This window comes from Perca fluviatilis, chromosome 2 (assembly GCF_010015445.1).
Source record: "Perca fluviatilis chromosome 2, GENO_Pfluv_1.0, whole genome shotgun sequence".
Taxonomy (NCBI): domain Eukaryota; kingdom Metazoa; phylum Chordata; class Actinopteri; order Perciformes; family Percidae; genus Perca; species Perca fluviatilis.
In genome coordinates, this window is record NC_053113.1 from 33,935,168 (window position 1) to 33,941,134 (window position 5,967).

Consider the following 5,967-nt stretch of genomic DNA (forward strand, 5'->3'; position numbering starts at 1 on the left):
CTGCTCATTTTAACTCTTTTATATATATCATATTCTATAAGTTCATCATATGTTTGTCAATGTGCTGTGAGAACCAAGTATCTCTGAAAAGTCAAAAACAGCCCTGTTTTAAGCTGCTTTAGCTCAAGAAAGTGGAGAATCTTCTCAACCCCATAAAGTAACACTTCACCCTTCAATTTACCAGAACAATTCCAATGAAAAAAAAAGGTAAACTTTTGTCTATGGACAGGAAGTGAATGAAAATATGTATTCTGAAAAGTAACACTGTCATGCAATGTCAATGCATTGAAGTAAAAACTATGATATTTCCATCGGAGATGTAGTGGAAAAGAAGTATAAAGTTCCATAAAATGGCAATAAGTACAAGTACCTATAATGCACAGTACAATACTTTTAAATGTATTCTACAAATGTGTGCACATGTGTGTGTTATTAAGCATTCGTGTTTACTCTGGAATTGGACTCACTGTGATAAATGTGTGTTGACTTGGTGGCATAAACATAAACTGGTTTGTGGTTGTTTGAGGTCCAGAAGGTTCTCATTTGGCTTTATATGGATGGTGTGAAGGGGGGGGGGGACTGTTTGAAATGAAGGTCAACAGATGTCATTAACGTTCTCCACTAGAAAGGCTGATTCATCATCACAGTTCACTAACAAATTCTCCTTTCATCTTCTAATGAGGTGTTTGGGACCCCCTGGGAGCCTGCAAGAACCTGTGATGGTTATGGGATATGTGGGATTAGTACAGTAATTGTATCGTCAGTTTGAAGTTTACAATAATTGCCAAATATTTAGGCAAACGAAAATGCTAAAATACAAACTTGACAGGTTTTGATTCAGGGTTCCCGCGGGTCCTTAAAAAGTCTTAAAATGTCTGAAATTAAATTTCGTGAAATTAAGGTCATAAAATGTCTTGAAATGGCAGCTGTGGCTCAGTGGTAGAGCGTTCGCCTGCCAATCGGAAGGTTTGTGGTTCAATCCCTGGCTCTGCAGTCTCATGTCCAAGTGTCCTTGGGCAAGACACTGAACCCAGAGTTACCTCTGATGCTGCGCATAGGAGTGTGAATGTTTATCTGATGAGCAGGTAGCACCTTGTACGGCAGCCTTAGGCCACAGTGTGTGAATGGTTCCCATACTATGTAAAAGCGCTTTGAGTAGTTGTTAAGACTAGAAAAGCATGGATGTATTGGCTGTCATGCTGATTTGAGCATATTCTGCATGTCTAGTTGACCATTCAGATTGCCTTTTCGAATCTACTTGTATAATTTTTTTTTTGAGGATGCACAAGGACTACTATTAAGTTAGTTAATAATCTTATTAATGACTCTTTCCTATCACATATTTTTTTACAACATTTTTAGGTCTTAAACTATATTTGTGGTGGTCTTAAAAAGGTCCTAAAAAGCATTACATTTGACTTCAAAAATGGTGCAAGAACCCAGTGATTGTTCATCACCACTTCACATGACATTGCTAGCAACGTCTGTCAAAACTCAGACTTCCGCTTATTTTATTTTCTGGGAAAACAAACATAAAATTGTATTCACATCACGGTTGCCTTGCAAAACTGCACAAATATCAGCCATACCTTGACTCACTCCACTGTAAAAGGCCTGGCAAAATGGCGGCCCAGGAGCTACATTACTTTGGTATTTACACAGAGCAGATACACTGACCTTCTCTCTGCTTGATAGAAAACCTCTGTGACATTCAGCTGCATTGATCAGATAATAGAAAAGTCAGTTGGACCAGCAAAAGTAAGCGATACCTTGCCATTTGGTTAAGATAGACTGATAGTGGATACGAGAAATGCCGATAGAGTCATTGGAAGATAGGGAGGAGGAAGATTATATAAAGAAGAAAAGATAGAGCGTAGGCTGCATGTGGGGTTGGCCATAAGGTTTAGCCTGTTGATCACAGTTGCAGTCAGAGGAACCCTAGGGAGCAGCTGACCTTTTGTGTGTGTGTGTGTGTGTGTGTGTGTGTGTGTGTGTGTGTGTGTGTGTGTGTGTGTGCGTGCGTGCGTGCGCGTGTGCGGGTGTGTGTGTGTGTGTACTGAAAACTAGAGTGCACGTGACTTGACCTTTCTTTTAAGGTCCATCTAGAGTGAGTGCTAGTTATCTGGCAATTATATCAGAAGGGCAGGAGAGCATAGTGCTTTAGATGAGCTATGAAGGTCATCACAAATTTTACTATGATGACGTGTTTGCAAGTGACATCACAATCCGTTCAGTTCATCTTTACTTCAGTTTATTTAAGATGCTTTGGCCACTTGGGCCAGCAGAAACAACATTGACATACCATCATCTTTTAGGTTGATATGGTGGCGGCAAACAGTTGCTATGCACACATTCAGCATATACAGAGCAACAATAGCATTCATTTGGAGGTGTGCTTCTGGCCACCTGGCAAAAGTCCAATGTTTTTTGGGGCGTAAAACCAAAACAGAGAGCTGAAAGATGCTAAAATGCTCCGCAGAGCTGAGAACTGCAGAGCCAAGAGATAACTAACTCCGCCAAGTTTGTTTTGTCTGTTTGTCAGCAGGATTACGGAAAGACTACTGGCCCAATAAACTTGATGGAAGGGTGTAGCATGGGCCAAGGAAGAATCCACTACATTTTGGAGCGGATCTGAATCACGGGATGGAAACACAAATTATTCTTAACTAGGGTTAGGCAAAAAAAAATCCCAGATTTTTTCACAAAAAATCTGATTTATGATTTAAATCAATTTTTTTTCCCCTACTTAAGATCAATCTGCAGATGGCAAAGAAATTGTTGAATTGAAAATGTTTTAACTTTATTTTGTTTTGACTCATCCACATAGGCATGTATATCATTATGATTATTCATTCCAATTTTGTGGGAATATTTGTTGGTTGGAGTATTTTCCCTACCATTGTTTTAGGGGGGTGGCCCGTCCCCCCTGAAAGAATGACAAAATTATATAATGATGTTATATATTCAACAAATTGTATAATTATGCTATAAATTCAACAAATTGTATATATAATTATGCTATATATTCAACAACAAAACGGATGCGTGAGATAAAGCTGTTCTCACACATACAGGTTATTCACTTCTCGTTCCTCGCCTAAAAGTTCAATTCATTTTAACTTAAGTCGCGCAACCTTGCCCCTATTTTCACCTGTTGCCGGGTAACGTACATTAACATCCCATGGTCTCCTGAATGTAGCATACCTATAGCAAGCTCCTTCGTAGTAACTAGTGGTAAAAACCTCTGTCACAGCTCGGTCGTATCAGAAGCATTTAGTGGATGTGTGGAGTCGCTACAGAGTTCCTCAACACCGGCTCCCGGTGCTCCACGTGGTGCTCCGTCAGGTCAGCGGTAGCTGGTGGTTCAGTTATCCGAGAATAGGGGACTGTGAGCCGGGTACAGGGCACCGCAAGCTGAAGGACATTTCGGCGGAGATCAGAAACAGAATCAGAATCAGAATCAGCTTTATTTGCCAGCTATGAGGACACATACAAGGAATTTTGCTTTGGATTATACAATGCTCACAATGTGCTTACTCATACAAAACAAACAATATATACACACTATAAACAGAAACAATATAGACAGGTTGAGGCAGTAGTGCAATGAAGAGTGCAAAGTGTGCAGGAGTAAAACATTTTTTATGATAAATGATTATTATTTTAATTATGGAGCATAGTTAAGTAAGTAATAAAATGACTACTTAAGAGAAGAAGTAACATTAGTCCCTGTCACTGCCATGTTGTTTGTGTATCTCTATGAAAAACGCGCGGGGGGAGGGCTGAGCCCATTCGGAACTACGGGAGCACAGAGAGGAGCGTTGGCGGATGTTAAGGAGAAAACCGATTTTCAACGAGTCAAAGTTAACTACCCATTTGAGTTAATCGATAAAATCGATTTATGGCCCAGCCCTATTCTTAACTGTCTTTTACTTTGCAAGATAGGGCATGGCCTTGGCGGTCTGCGCCCTCAGAGTTCCCTTCTAGTTCTCTACTGGCCTTTCAATTGGAACGTCTCCTTTCAAACAAGTAGTCCATTGTTAACATAAAAATAATGAATATAGCAGCTTTGAGTAAACTGTTCCTTTGTATGCTCACAAATCAGTCTATGAAAACTACTGACGAGAGGGTTATCAGATCTCGTATAGAATTAACAAACACACCGCTCACCCCACAAATAAGATTCATGATAGTTTTGATTCAGTTATACCGTGTACACTAACCTGTTTATATAAGTCAGGAGTTGTTGAGTGAGTTTATGTTCATGTGGATAAAACAGATCGTCATGCTTAGGCCTGCATAGTATGTTTATTCATCAAGTGTACACGGCGTATTTTCTTAATATGTTCATGTTCCCTGTAAGGCTAACAGTAACTTACAAAAAGCTTGTCTTTAAATATGTGATATTATAAATATTTTGCTTTAATGCCAAACATGCACGATTAAGAAATGCACACTGCTCGCTACTACAAACAAAGCATTAACATTTTTGACTGCTGACGCAACTGTGACCAAACTGTGTTCGTTGCCAAGTTTGTTACCAAGTGAGCCATGCTGTGTCATTACAGCAAGAGTCCCTCGGGGAAAGAGTCAGCCGGGCTATCAGACATGCTATTACTGGAAATGGAGCTAAATATTTCGCTCTCCCAGGCCCTCAGTGGTTAATTGGTGTTTAGGCTGAAAACACAGAAAAGCAAAATACAGGCTACTGAGAGTTCCCATGTGGGCAAAGCGCTCATAATGAATTCAAGTCACCTCACCTTTTCAGGCGTTCATTTTGGGAGGAGAGTGAGGGTGGATGTTCATCTGGAATGAAGGATAAATGGAAGGGAGAGCAAGAGAAAGAATGGTGGAGTGATGCAGAGTGACAGAAAAAGAGAGGCAAAATAAGAATTCATTATTTTCCAGTCTCATCTGTTGGACGGCCGATAAGAGAGATCAATACCAGCGGAGATGCTCATCAAAAGCACGCGTGCGTTGTGTGCGGTGCTCTTCCTCTGGGCATGTGATGAGCCTGGAATTAGATGAAGCAAAATAAAGAAACCCATGGATTTATTAGAGAGAGAGAAAAAAAAAAAACCTACTGGGCACAAAGGCAGACACAGAAAACAAAAAGATGAATGGAGTAACAGAATATCAGATAAAATGTGGCGCTAGAGCTTGTAACAGCAACGAGGAAAACAATTTTCTCACAAATCCACTAATTTGTAAGATTAGATTTTCCTAATTAGACAGATGCATGCTGGTCTAAGTATGCTAATGCAGCGTGGGGTTTGATTTTCATCAGACCCCCCCATTGTTGCTGCAGAAACCCTGCTCCACCACAGTTAATGAGAATGACACAAGCAAGAAACACTATTAGCCGTCTCGACGAGGAGCCAGCGAAGCAGAATGCAAAGAAATACAGGTCAGAGCCTGAGACAAATAGAATTTCCCTCCTGTGCTTTACAATTGTCACCATGATTACATATGGGACATGAAGAAAAGTGTTAGACATCCAGTCAGTTTCGAGACGTTTGGCAATGGGACTAAATCCACTGGCGCAGCTGAGAAACAACAGGACCCAGAGGGCTTGTTATAGTTAAGAATGTGTTTCAGCTGCAACTCTCAATGTAATGACCTGTTTTAAAGTGTCTGCAATAATGTCACGCTTCTCTGTGCATTCTGTTTGCTTTTTACACACAGACCAAATGAGGCAGTGGTTGGGATGTTTTGGACTGGAAGGCAGTGATCCGCAAGCCACAGTGAGTGAGGGGATGGGAGCTGCAGAAGGCAATTTCAACTTTGTCCTTATCTAACTTCACACCTGGACGCACGTGCAAGGCAACTCTGCTCCCTAAGACATGGACTGGTTCTGACTGGGAACACCTGACTCACCAGAATTTGTCACATAGTGAGCAGAGCAAGTAAAAGTCAGGCCAGGTTTATCCATAAAAAAAATGTTCAGCATGCAGCAGTGTTACAGGA

The 5,967-nt window shown here is 40.7% G+C and overlaps 1 long non-coding RNA gene across 1 annotated transcript; it reads right to left on the minus strand.

Annotated features, from left to right (window-relative positions):
* Positions 1-3,382: 3,382 nt before the first annotated feature.
* On the minus strand, positions 3,383-5,012 carry LOC120553773. The gene is made up of 3 exons (XR_005638200.1): positions 4,946-5,012; positions 4,761-4,806; positions 3,383-3,414 (listed from the first exon to the last, which is right to left on the minus strand). It is a non-coding gene; the product is annotated as an uncharacterized LOC120553773 (long non-coding RNA).
* Between the last annotated feature and the right edge of the window lie 955 nt (positions 5,013-5,967).